The following is a 15,103-nucleotide window of genomic DNA, read 5'->3' as shown; positions in this document are numbered from 1 at the left end:
AGTTATATTAGAAAAATATTAATATGTTAATACACATGAAAAATCAAGAAAATTGCACAGTTCCTCAAATTTAGCTCGTAAATGCGAATATATGTCTGAAAAATGGTGGGACTGTATGGAGTACTTTCCCAACTCATTACGGAGGTCTTCGTAAAGTTTTTTTAGAAATTGTTTTTTGGAGCATCGAGGAGCTAGATCCATAGGCTAATACACACGAAAAATTAAGAAAATTGCATAATTCCTAAAATATTATTCGTAAATGCAGAAATATGCCTGAAAAAACAGTAGGACTGTACGTACTGCTTCTTCAACTCATTATCGAAGTCCTCGTAAAGTTTTTTTAATTTTTTTTGGGTGCTCCGAAGTGCCAGATCCATGAGCTAATACACAAAAAAATCAAGAGTCGCCTAGTTCCTAAAAGTTAGCTCGTAAATGCGAAAATATGCCTGAAAAAATAGTGGGACTATACGTAATGTTTCCCCAATTCATTACGGAGGTCCTCATAAAGTTCTCTCAGAATTTTTTTTGGTGCTCCGAGGCGCCAAATCCATGATCAAGAAAGTTGCGTAATTCCTAAAAGTTGGCTCGTAAATGCAAAAATATGCCTGAAAAAATGATGAGACTATACATAATTATTCCCCAACACGTTACGGAGGTCCCCATAAAGTTTTTTCAGAATTTTTTTGTGGGTTCTCCGAGACGCCAGATTCATAGACATTGCACATGAAAACAAAGAAAGTTGTGTAATTCCTAAAAGTCAGCTCATCAATGCGAAAATATGCTTGAAAAAATGGTGGGACTGTAAGTAATGCTTCCCCAACTTATTATGGAGGTCCTCATAATGTTTTTTCAGAAAATTTTTTGGGTGCTCCAAGGCGTCAGATTCATGAGCTAATACACACGAAAAATTAAAAAAATCGCGTAATTCCTTAAAGTTGGCTCATAAATATGAAAATGTGCCTGAAAAAACCGGTAGAATTGTACGTAATGCTTCCCCAACTCATTACGGAAGTCCTTATAAAGTTTTTTTAAAAAAAATGTGAATGCTCTAAGGCGCCGATCAATGGGCTAATATACACTAAAAACCAAGAAACACGCGTAATTCTTAAAAGTTGCTTGTAAATATGCTTGAAAAAACGGTGGGACAGTACAAAATGCTTTCCCAACTCATTACAGAGGTTGTCATAAATTTTTTAAGATTTTTTTTGGTTTTCGAGGCGCTAGATCCATCGGCTAATACACACGAAAAATTGGAAAATTTGGGCGATACTTAAAAAAAGGTTTGTAAATACGGAAATGGACGTTAAAAAATGGTGTAAGTAGACGTGAAGATTCTCTAACTCATTACAGAGGTCTTCATAAAATTTTTTGAGAAATTTTTTTGGGATTCTCCGAGCGCCAGATCCATGAGCTAATACACATGAAAAATTGGAGAATTTGGATCATTTTTAAAAAGGCCTTGCAAATGTGGAAATGAGCATTAAAAAATTGTGTGAGTATACGTGAAAGTTCCCCAACTAGTTACAGAGGTCCTCATAAAGATTTTTAAGGAAAAAAATTAGGTGCTTCGGGCGCCAGATCCATGGGCTAATACACACGAAAAATCAGAGAATTTAGGCAATTCTTAAAAAAAGGCTTGAAAATGAAAAAGTAGGCGTTAACAAAATAGTGTGAGTATACGTGAAGGTTCCCCAACTCATTACGGAGGTCCTCATAAAGTTTTTTGAGAATAAATTTTGGGTTCTCCCGGTGCCAGATCAATGTGCTAATACATACGAAAAATCATGAAATTTGGACAATTCTTAAAAAAAGGGCTTGCAAATGTAGAAATTAGTATTACAAAAATGGTGTGAGTATACGTGAAGGTTATCCAATTAATTTTGGAGGTCCTTACAAAGTGTTTTGAGAAAAAAAAAATTTGGTGCTTCGGGCGCTAGATCCGTGGGCTAATACACGAAAAATCAGTGAATTTGGAACAATTCTTTAAAAAATGCTTGTAAATGCAGAAATGGGCGTCAAATAAATGGTGTGAGTATGTATGAAGGTTTCCCAACTCATTACGGAGGTCCTTATAAAGTTTGAGAAAAAAAATTTGGATTCTCTGCTAGATCCATGGGCTAAGACACATGAAAAATCGGAAAATTAGGGCTATTCTTAAAAAATGACTTGTAAATGCGAAAATGATCTTTAAAAAATGGTGTGAGTATACGTTAAGGTTCCCAACTTATTATAGAGATCCTCATAAAGTTTTTTGAGAAAAAACATTTTGGGTGCTCCGGGCGCCAAATCCATGGGCTAATACACACGAAAAATCATGAAATTTGGGAGATTCTTAAAAAAGGGTCTGTAAATGTCGAAATAGGCATTAAAAATGGTGTGAATATACGTGAAGGTTCCCCAACTGATTATGGAGGTCTTCATAAAGTTTTTTGAGATTCTTTTTTGTTCTCCGGATGCAAGATCCATGGGCTAATACAGACGAAAAATCAAGGAATTTGGGCAATTCTTATAAAAGGGCTTGTAAATGCGAAAATGGGAGATAAAAATGGTGTGAGTATACTCGATGGTTTCCCAACTCATTACAAAGGTCCTAGTAAAGTTTTTTGGATTTCTTTTTAAGTGCTCTGGGCGTTATATCCATGGGCATTAACATAAAATAAATCAGGATATTGGGCGAGTCTTAAAAAAGGGCTTGTAATGCGGAAATGAGAGTTAAAAAATGGTGTGAGTATACCTGAAGGTTCCCCAACTCATTACGGAGGTCCTTATAATGTTTTTTGAGAAAAAACTTTGGGTGCTCCGGGTGCCAGATTCATGGGCTTAAATCATACGAAAAATTGGGCAATTTGGGCGATTAATAAAATATGGCTTGTAAATACGGATATGGGCGAAAAAGAAATAGTGTGAGTATACGTGAAGGTTCCCCAACTCATTACGGATCCATGAGCTAATACACACGAAAAATTGGGAAATTGTGGCGATTCTTAAAAAAAGGATTGTAAATGCGAAAATGGACGTTAAAAAAATGGTGTGAGTATACATGAATGTTCCTAACTCATCATGGAGGTTCATAAAAATTTTTGAGAATTTTTTTTTGAATGCTCCGAGTGCCAGATCCATGGGCTAATACACATAAAAATTTGGGAATTTTGGGTGAATCTTAAAAAAGTGTTTGTTAATGTGGAAATGGGCATTAAAAAAATTGTTTGAGTGTATGTGAATATTCGCTAACTCATTACGGAGGTCCTCATAAAAATTTTTGAGCAATATTTTTTGGGTGCTCTGGGCGATAGATCCATGGGCTAATACTCACGAAAAATCAAGAAATTTGGGGGATTCTTTAAAAAGGGCTTGTAAATGCGGAAATGAGCGTTAAAAATGGTGTGAGTTTATGTGAAGGTTCCTCAACTCTTTACGGAGGTTCTCATAATATTTTTTTAGAACAATTTTTTGGGTGCTCCGAGTGCCATATCCATGGGAATACACACAAAAAATTGGGAAAATTTGGACGATTCTTAAAAAATGACTTGTGAATGCGAAAATAGGTGTTAAAAAATTTTGTAAGTATACGTGAAGGTTCCCAATATCATTACGGAGGTCTTCATAAAGTTTTTTGAGAAAAAAAGATTTGGCTTCTCTGGGTGCCAAATCAGCATAAAAATTAGGGAATTTGAGTGATTCTTAAAATGGCTTGTAAAAGCGAAAATGAGCGTTAAAAAAATTGTCTGAATATACGTCAAGGTTCCCCAAACTATTACGTAGATAATCATAAAGTTTTTTGAGAAATTTTTTTTGGGTGCTCCGGGCGCCCGATCCATTGGCTAATACGCATGAAAAATTGAGAAATTTGGGAGATTCTTAAAAAAAGACTTATAATTGCAAAAATGAGCGTTAAATAAATTGCGTGAGTATACGCGATGGTTTTCCAACTCATTATGAAGGTCCTCATAAAGTGTTTTGAGAAAAAAATTGAGTGCTCTAGGCGCCAGATCCATGGTTTAATACACACAAAAAATCGAGAAATTTTGGCGATTTTTAGAAAAAGTCTTATAAATGCGGAAATGAGTGTTAAAAAAATGGCGTGAGTATACGTGAAGGTTCCCCAACTCATGACGGAGGTCCTTATAAAGTTTTTTAAGAATTTTTTTTTTGGTGCTCCAAGCGTTAGATCTATTGGCTAATACACACGAAAAATTAGGAAATTTGGGCGATTCTTAAAAAATGGCTTTTAAATGCGAAATTGAACGTTAAAAAATGATGTGAGTATACTTGAAGGTTCCTCAACTAATTACACAGGTCCACATAAAAAATTTTGAGAATTTTTTTTAGATTTTTCCAGGCGCCAGAACCATGGGCTAATACGCCAAAAAATTGGAAAATTTTGGCGATTCTTAAAAAAGGGCCTGTAAATGCGGAAATGTATGTTAAAAAATGTTGAGTTTACGTGAAGGTTCACCAACTCATTACGGAGGTCTTCATAAAGTTTTTTGAGAAATAAACTTTGGGTGCTCTGGGCGTCAAATCCATGGGTTAATACATACGAAAAATCAGAAAATTGGGGCAATTCTTAAAAAAGACTTGTAAATGTGAAAATGGACGTTAAAAAAATGGTGTGAGTATACGTTAAGTTTCCCAGCTCATTAAAGAGGTCGTCATAAAAATTTTTGGGAAATTTTTTTGGGTGCGCTGGGCGCTAGATCCATAAACTTATACACACGAAAAGTTGGTGAATTTGGATGTTTCTTAAAAAATGGCTTGTAAATGCGGAAATGGGGGTTAAAAATATGATGTGAGTATACGTGAATGTTTCCCAACTCATTATAGAGGTCCTCATAAAGTTTTTTTAGAAAAAAAAAATGGGTGCTCCATGCACTAGATCTATGAGCTAATACACCCGAATAATCGGGGGATTTGGGCGATTCTTAAAAAAGGGTTTGTAAATGTAGAAATGGGCGTTAAAAAATGGTGTGACTATACGTGAAGGTTCCCCAACTCATTACGGATGTCCTCATAAAGTTTTTTGTGAATATTTTTTGGATGATGTGGGCGCCAGATCTATTGGCTAAAACATACGAAAATTGAGAATTTGGGGGATTCATAAAAAATGGTTTGTCAATGCAGAAATGAGCGTTAAAAAATGGTGTGAGTATACGCGAAGGTTCCCAACTCATTACGGAGGTCCTTATAAAATGTTTAGACAAAAAAAATTGAGTTCTCTGGGCGCCCGATCCATGGGCTAATACACAAGAAAAATCGAGAAATTTGAGTAATTCTTAAAATAGGGCTTGTAACTGCAGAACTGGATGTTAAAAAAAATTATGTGAGTATACGTGAAGGTTCCTCAACTCATTACAGAGGTCCTCATAAATATTTTTGAGGAAAAAAATTAGGTGTATTAGGCACCAGATCTATTAGCTAATACACATGAAAAATCTGGGAATTTGGGCAATTCTTCAAAACTGGCTGCTAATTGCGGAAATGGACGTTAAAAAATGATGTGAGTATACATAAAAGTTTCCCAAATCATTATGGAGGTTCTGATAAAGTTTTTTGAGAAATAAATTTAGGTGCTCCAAGCAACTGATGCAGGGGCTAATACAAACGAAAAATTGGTGAAATTGCGTGAAACATAAAAAAAAGGTTTTTTAAGGAAAAAAATTGGGTTTTCCGAACGCCAAATCCATGGGTTAATACATAAGAAAAATCGGAGACTTTGGGAGATTCTTAAAATATGGCTTGTAAATGTAGAAATAAGAGTTAAAAAAATGGTGTGAATATACGTGAAAGTTCCCAAACTCATTACGGAGGTCTTCATAAAATTTTTAGAGAAAAAACTTGTGGGTGCTCCGGACGCCAGATCAATAGGCATTAACACACAAAAAATCGGAAAATTTGGGAGATTTTAAAAAAAGGGCTTGTAAATGCGGAAATGAGTGTTAAAAATGTTGTGAGTATACGTAAAGGCTCCACAACTCATTACAGAGTTCCTGATAAAAAATTTTGAGAAAAAAATTCGGATTCTCTAGGCGCCAGATCCATGGGATAATACATACGAAAAATGTGAGAATTTGGGTGATTCTTAAAAAATGGCTTGTAAATGCTGAATTGGGCGTTAAAAAAATAGTGTGAGTAAATATGAAGATTCCCTAAATTATTACGGAGTTCCTCATAAAGTTTGTTGAGAAAAAACTTATGGGTGTTCCGGACGCCATATCAATGGGTTAATACACACTAAAAATCAGGAAATTTGGGTGATTCTTAAGAAGGACTTGTAAATGCGGAAATGTGCAGTAAAAAAATTGTGTGAGTATACGTGAAAGTTCTCCAACTCATTACGAAAGTCCTCATAAAACTTTTTGAGAAAATAATTTTGGTTCGCTAGGCGCTAGATCAATGAGCTAATACACACGAAAAATGGGAAATTTGGGCGATTCTTAAAAAATGGCTTGTTAATGCAGAAATAGACGTTAAATAATGGTGTGAGTATACGGGAAGGTTTCCCAATTCATTACGGAGGTACTTATAAAAAAATTTTAAAAAATAATTTTTGGTGCTCTGGGCGCCTGATCCATGGGCTAATACACACGAAAAATTAGAGAATTTGGGTGATTCTTAAAATAAGGCATGTAAATGTGGAAATGGACGTTATAAAAATGGTGTGAGAAAAAAAATTGGGTTCTCCGGGTGCCAGATCCATGGGCTAATACATACGAAAACTCAGAAAATTTGGGCTATTATTAAAAAAGGGCTTGTAAATGCCGAAATAAATGTTAAAAAATGGTATGAGTATACCTAAAGGTTGTTCAAATCATTACGGAGGTCTTCATAAAATTTTTTGAGAAAAAAAATTTGGGCGCTCCAGGCGTTAGATCCATGGGCTAATACACACGAAAAATTAGAGAATTTGGGTGATTCTTAAAAAATGACTTGTAAATGTGGAAATGAGTGTTAAACAAATGGTATGAGTATACCTAAGGGTACTCATTAAGGAGGTCCTCGTAAAAGTTTTTGAGAAAAAAAATTTGGGTGCTCTGAGCGCCTGATTCATGTGCTAATACACACGAAAAATCAGAGAATTTGGGCGATTCTTAAAAAAGGGATTGTAAATGTATAAATGGGTGTTAAAAAAATGATGTGAGTATATGTGAAGGTTCCCCATCTCATTATAGAGGTCCTCATAAATTTAGTGAGAATTTTTTTTTGGGTGCATCAGACACCAGTTCCATTGGCTAATACACACAAAAAATTGAGAAATTTGGGCGATTCTTAAAACATGGCTTGTCAATGCGGAAATGGGTTGTAACACCCCGCTACTAGAAAGACTTGGAATTAGAAAGAAACCCTTTTTTGGAAATAATCAAATTTGGAAAGATTGACAAAATTAAGCTAAGTACGAGTTTTGAGTCAACTTCAAACGGGCATAACTCCTAGCTCATGATGAGTTAGGTGTGCTGCAAGATATTTTAGGAAATATCTTGAATTATCTTTCCAACGCCGTCGAGTTTTCACGATTTTGAGTTCGTATTAGGGAAATATGCCCATTTGAAGTTAGGTTGTCTAGATAAGGAAAGTCAAAATCGAATTTTAGAAGGGTACTTTGGTCTTTTCTCTACCTTTTTAATTAATTTCATTTTTGGTAATTAAGTTGGGGTCTAAATTGATTTTGTTCATTTTACGCTTCTTCAAAAAGAGTTGGGGTTTTGAGAGAAGAGAAAGGAAGAGGAAAAGAAGCAAGAATTCGTTGATTTCTTGAGGAATTGAGTGCGGGTTTCGCCAAGGATTCAATCCTACGAGGTATGTGAGTTCACACAGCGTTGGGTTCATTCACCCATGCCCCAAACATGTTTATTTTTGTATGATTTTCGTCCTAAAAGATTGAGAATTTGATGTTCTTGAGTTGTGTTCTTGAATTTGGGATGAGATTAAGGAGTTCTTGAGAGTTTAAGGTCGATTTTAGAATTGTGTTTGATTAGATTCTTGTGTACATATGTTGGGTATCTGAATCTAAAGAGGAATTGAGAAAAAGAATCGAATTTAGGCAAATTGGGGTTAGAAAATGAAGAAGGAACAAGTCGGGAAAATATGGTTGACATGGACCTGTTCCTTAGGTATTGAAAATTGTTCTCCGCGTCGCGGAGTGGTTACTAACTTTTCTTCCTCAAAATTTATTTCGCGACCAAATATTTAAATGTATCTCCGCGTCGCGGACTTACTTCCAGACATTGATTTCTTGATCGTTTCTCATGTTTAACTATCTAAAAACCCTCCTAATCTTCATGAGATCTTTCCTATCACAAATCACAATCCTTGAAATCCATAATTCAATTCAAGGAAAGTTAAGAGTCAAGTCAAGAGAAGTTCTTAAAGTCTTCCAAAAGTCTTTTACAAACGTTTCAACTTTTTTTAAGACTTGAGTTTTGGGTTGAGTAAAGAGTAAGAGATTGAAGTTCATTTCTTCAAAGAATATATTGGGACTATGTATTCCCAAAGAGTTTAAAATGTTTTCACATTTAAATAAGAATGGAAATTGAGATTTTCAAAGAGCCTTTGAGCTAGTTTTCAGAAAAGAGTAAATGCTTTAACAATTAAGCAAGAGGGGAAACTTTGATTTCCAAGATAGCTTTTGAGCTAAGTTTTGAGTAATTATCTTAAACCACAGAAAGAAGTATGTTTTTAAACATAAGAGCTAGTATTATATTTTGGGAGTAGTATTGAGCATCGATATGGGGGAGAGTTCAGACAACTCCTACCACCCATAAACCATGTAGCCATCATGGATAGAAAAGGGTCATACTTCTTAGATGATTCCTTAGTGATTTTTAGCATAGACTAGCGGATCCACTTAGTAGTCAGGTTCTATACCCCCAGCAAGGTATAGGACGGCGTTGGCAGCGTGAGACAAAATGTTGTATCATAACAATAGCTCTTAAGTGATGATTGTCGATTAGAGAAACTCCCATAACAATATTTTATATTTTTATATACATTTCAGAGTTTATATTGTATTTTTGCATACACACAGAATCCTATTGTATTTCTAAATACACAGAGTTGATATCAATGATTTAAAAGCTTTTATTTATATTGCATTTATGTTATTGTTTTATATTGAAATGAGTTCAGTTCAGTTGAGTTAAGACCAGGTTTGTTCTTTCAGTTCCTTTCAAGCTTATGTTTTGTTTAATATTCCCCTCACATGCTTGTACATTTAATGTACTGATGTCATTTGGCCTGCATCTTTTTATGATGCAGATACAGGTAAGCAAAATCAGCATCCAGCGCATCGTGGATTCTAGTTGACCTCCAGTGTTGTTGGTGAGCCTTCTTATTTCCGGAGGATCCCTTTTATTGCTTTCAGTAATTAGTTCATTAAGATGTCTTGGGTCTTGTCCCAACATCCATCTCTGTTTTAGAGGCTTCTTAGATAGACAGTCAGTTAGTTCATTTGTCACTATTTTATTATTGGCTTATGTTTTGGGACTTGAGTTACCATTGTGGCTAGTTGAATGTTCTTTTAAGCCATTCTAAGTTTATTTCATGAGTTCATCAATTGATATTATTTCCTTGTGTTTAAGTCTTCCGCTGAGTAGTTAGCCAGACAAAGGGTTCACTTGGGACAAGCAATGGTTCTCGAGTGTCAACCCCGCCCAGGGTGTAGACTCGGGACGTGACATGGGCGTTAAAAAATTGTGTTAATATATGTGAAATTTCCCTAATTCATTACGGAATACCTCATAAAGTTTTTTGAGAAAAATAGGTGCTCTGGGCGACTGATCCACGGGTTAATTAATACACACGAAAAATTTAGAAATTGGGCGATTCTTAAAAAAAGGCTCGTAAATGCGGAATTGAGAGTTACAAATAGTGGAAGTATACGTGAAGTTTCGCCAACTCATTACAAAGGTCCTTATAATGTTTTTTGAGATAAAAATTTTGGGTGCTCCGAGCACCAGATCTATGGGCTAATACACACGAAAAATCAAGAAATTTGGGCGATTCTTAAAAAAGGGGTTGTAAATGCGAAAATGGGCGTTAAAAATGATGTGAGTTTACGTGATGGTTCCTCAACTCATTACGCAGGTCCTCATAAAGTTTTTTAAGAAAAAGATTTTGAATGCTCCGAGCGCCAGATCTATGGGCTAATACACACAAAAAATCAGTATATTTGGGCGATTCTTCCAAAAGGGCTTCTAAATGCAGAAATAGGTATTAAAAAAATGGTGTGAGTATACGTGAAGGTTCCCCAACTCATAACGGAGGTCCCATAAAGTTTTTCGAGAAAAAAATTGAATGCTCCGTGTGCTAGATCCATTGGCTAACACACACGAAAAATAAGGGAGTTTTGTGCGATTCTTGAAAAAAGACTTGTAAATGCGGAAATGGGCGTTAAAAATATGGTGTGAGTATACATAAAGGTTCTCAAACTTATTACAGAAGTCCTCATAAAGTTTTTTAAGAAAAAAAATTCGGTGCTCTTGGCACCAGATCTATGGGCTAATATATACGAAAAATTGGGAAATTTGGGTGATTCTTAAAAATTGGCTTGTAAATGCGGATATGGACCTTAAAAAATGGTGTGAGTATACGTGAAGGTTCCTCAACTCATTATCGGGGTCCTCATAAAGTTTTCTGAGGAAAAAAATTTGTAGTGCTTCGAACACCAGATACATGGGCTAATACGCACGAAAAATCGAGAAATTTGAGCGATTCTTAAAAATGGTCTTGTAAATGTGGAAATGGGGGTTAAAAAAATGGATGCGTATACATGAAGGTTCCCCAACTCATTACGGAGGTCCTCATAAAGTTTTTTGAGAAAATCTTGGGTGCTCCGGGTTCCAAATCAATGGGCAAATACACACGAAAAATCGGAGAATTTTGGCGATTCTTTACCAAAGGATTGAAAATGCGGAAATGGATGTTCAAAAAATGGCGGAGTATACGTTAAGGTTCCCCTACTCATTATGGATGTCCACATAAAGTTTTTTGAGAGAAAAAAATTGAGTGCTCTTGGGGCCAGATTCATAAGTTAAAGCACACGAAAAATCAGGGAATTTGGGTGATTCTTAAAAAATGGCTTGTATATGCCGAAATGGGTATTAAAAAATGGTGTGAGTATACATGAAGTTTTTGCAACTCATTACGGAGGTCCTCATAAAGTTTTTTGAGATAAAAATTTGGGTGCTCCGGGCACTAGATCTATAGGCTAATACACACGAAGAATCAGAAAATTTGGGTGATTCTTAAAAAAAGGGCTTGTAAATGCATAAATAGACATTAAAAATTGGTGTTAGTATACATGAAGGTTCCCAAACTCATTACAGAGGTTCACATAAATATTTTGAGAAATTTTTTGGGGTGCATCGGGCACCAGGTCCATTGGCTAATATTAACACACAAAAAATCGAGAAATTTGCGCGATTCTTTAAAAAATGGCTTGTAAATGCAGAAATGAGCGTTAATAAAATGGTGTGAGTATACGTGAAAGTTCCCCAACTCATTACAGAGGTCGTCATAAATTTTTTTCAGAAAAAAATTTAGGTGCTCAGGGCGACTGATCCAAGTGCTAATACACACGAAAAATTGGAGAAATTGGGCGATTATTAAAAAGAGTTTGTAAATACATAAATGACATTTATAAATGGTGTGAGTATACGTGAAGTTTCCCAAACTCATTACATAGGTCCTCATAATGTTTTTTAAGAAAACAAATTTGGGTTGCTTCGAGCGCCAGATCCATGGGCTAATACACACGAAAAATCAGGAAATTTGGGCGATTCTTCAAAAAGGGCTTCTAAATGCGTAAATAGGTGTTAAAAAAATGGTGTGAGTATACGTTAAGGTTCCTCAACTTATTACGGAGGTCCTCGTAAAATGTTTTGAGAAAAAAAATTGAGTTATCCGAGCGCCAGATCCATGGCTAATACACAAGAAAAATCGGGGAATTTTTGGCGATTCTTAAAAAAGGGATTGTAAATGCAAAAATGAGTGTTAAAAAAATGGTGTGAGTATACGTGGGCGATTCTTAAAAAAAGGCTCCAGTAGTCATATCACCAAAATATTCATGGATTAATATACACGAAAAATTGAGAAAATTGCCTAATTCCTGTAAAAATGGATCCTAAATGCCCAAAATATGTGGAAAATGGTGAGGCTTCACAAATTGTTTCCCTAACTACCTACGGAGGGTTCCGTAAAGGTTTTGTGAAAAATCATCATATCACCAAAATATTAATAGGCTAACACAAATGAAAAAATGATGAAATCATCTAATTCATGTAAAATGGCTCCCAATTGTCGAAAATATGTGCAAAAAAAGGTGAGGCTTCATGTATTGCTCCTCCAACTTTACTTTTCACTGATAAATTTCAACTATTTTTCAAGTAAAATGCATGTCCAAACACAACTTCAAATCTCAAAAATCATAAATTTTAATAACTTAAAATTTTAAGTTTAATTCAACGTCAAAATCTATGATCAAACGAGAATAAAACTTGTTGACACTAACTATTTTTGTAATTACATGAGGTTATAATTGAAAAGAGATAAGGATCATTCCATGACCCTCAACAGTCGGTCGAAAAGAGATGAAATTCTGCCATAGGGCCTATAGTGATTTGGGAGTCCCGTGTGGAAGGACTATCACTCAATGGAGCAAAGGTAGGCACCTAGAATACCATATTGATAACTCTCAATATCTCTTATCGTCGACATAGTTGTTAGACAATTTGATGTCGATTCATCACATCTTTTAGGGTTGAAGAAAGTCCAACGGGTTAGGGTTGAAGAAGGTCCAAATGTTCCGTTGTTCGCAGGTTCAAGTGATAATTATAGGTTCACACTTGCCAATAAACTCAAAATTTAGAGTTTATGGGTTCTAATTTATAGTCATTATAGTTATGAGGTTCACAATTAAATATTTATACATATATAATAAAGTTCCTTGTACAAATACGTGATCTAAACAAAAGTAACTAAATTCATCCCAATTATAAATATCTCAGCAATTATTGAAGTAGTTGCAACAACTTCAATTTTATATTCCAGCAATTTTTTAATGCAATGCATAACAAAATCCAGAATTTGATGAAATAACAATAAAGGTATGGGTGAATGTATCAAATTTGATCTGGATCAGCTAGGATACTTAACACGTTTTTCAAAGCAAACCATGAAAATTGACAGTTGATTGAGCACATAGATAACATATAAATACAACCCTCCGTAACTCACGTTGATGCGATCCAAATTTAATTTTGTATATAATGAAGATAACAGATATCGAGTGAGAAATTAAAAAAATATAATCATGTAGTTGTCCAACGAGTAGTAACGTATTAACTCATAAAACAAGTAACAAACTATTTATTTTATATTTTAAATTCTTATATTTTTAATAAACTTATATGGTTAATTTATATAGTTTCAAGAAATTCTTTTTTAAAAAAATCAAAAAATGATTTCTTTAAAGGCAAAAGTAGAGCCTTGAGGAAAATTTGAGAAAAATAAAATAAATCTTCTTTAACTCGGAAAAATAAAATGGAACATTTTTTAAAACTACCTAATTTTCTTTTAATAGACTTTCCGAAAATTATCTAAATGGTTTTTTGTCTTCTTAATTTTGAGAAAAAAGTTGGATAAGGGAAGTTTTCCATTTATTGAGTTTTATGGGATGCATTTGGTCAATTAACTTGTTTATCCATTAATTCGAGATATATACGTTATATAGTGGCACAATCAAAAATTTTAATAACAAAATTCAATCGTTTGATCTAAAGTAAGTCAAGAGGATTCAAAGTATATATACAAATAAATAAAATAAAAATGTAGTGTAATATGATTTTTCAACGCAAAGAATTCAATTAAACCCCTTTCATTAATTGTGGCTCCACTTTTTGTACGTAAGAATGCATGCAAGTCCATTCATTGAACATGTAGCCATGTGCAGTCACCGTTATTTACGTATTCGATAAAATTCAATAACCAAAAATCTCAAATTAATTTCATGTTTATGTTAGAAAAGAAATTTAACATGTATAAATAATTTATTTAAAATTCAATAAATTAAAAAATTAAAAGGAAAATGGTGTGGCGTATTTTTTTTTAATTAAAACGCAATGGTGTGGCGTATAACCTAACTCAACCCTGTAATTATATTTAGATATATGTGAATACACTTATTATCCGCACGGATAAAGATAGACATAGATATTGCATATGCGTGGTTGATACTATATATTATGCTGCGAAGATATTACAAAATATTTAACTAGTACTCTCTCCGTACAATAATATTTATCCACTATTGACTTTACGCACTTCTTAAGAAACTTCTACCTCCGTCTACTTTTAATTGTCACAGTTTCCTTTTTTAAAGTCAAACTATAAAAACTTTGATTAACATTTTATGATGTATTTTTCCATCATATTGATATGCAAAAAAAATGCAATTTATAGTACTTTTGTATAGTATTTGAATATTTAATTTTTATTTTTTTTAATATTGAATTAATATAATCTAATTTAACTTTGAAAATTAGTCAAATTGACTTTCGAAAAACGCAATATGACAAATAAAAGTGGACGGAGGGAGTATAATAGAAGGGTAATTTTACTATATCACCCTTTATTATATAATAAATATGTACGATGTTTTGAAAGATGTAATAGGGAAATGACTATAATTAATGATAAGGGTAAATTAGGAGCTACTGTAAAATTATCCATTGATTTCATAAAGTTGACAAGTATTGTTGGATATCCCAAAATAGTATAGTAGACAACTATTGTTGGACAGAGAGAGTATGATCGAATATAATGATATACTCGATCTGCTCTAGAGATATTGTATATGTACAGATACATTATTATGTGCAAGGGTACAATATATTTCACTTTTATTATGCGAGCGAATACAATGTATTTCACTATGTTTTAAAACCAAAATATATACTTCATCTGTCCCAATTTATGTGACTTACTTTCCTTTTTAGTCAATCCAAAAAGAATGACACATTTTTATATTAAGTAACAATTTAACTATAAAATATCTATTTTACCCTTAATGAAATGATTTGCAGCCACACAAATTTCTATCATTTATTTT

The sequence above is a fragment of the Solanum verrucosum genome, unplaced genomic scaffold (assembly GCF_900185275.1).
Source record: "Solanum verrucosum unplaced genomic scaffold, falcon-dt-bn FXZP01000253.1, whole genome shotgun sequence".
NCBI classification, from domain to species: Eukaryota; Viridiplantae; Streptophyta; class Magnoliopsida; order Solanales; family Solanaceae; genus Solanum; species Solanum verrucosum.
This window is presented reverse-complemented; position numbering follows the sequence as displayed.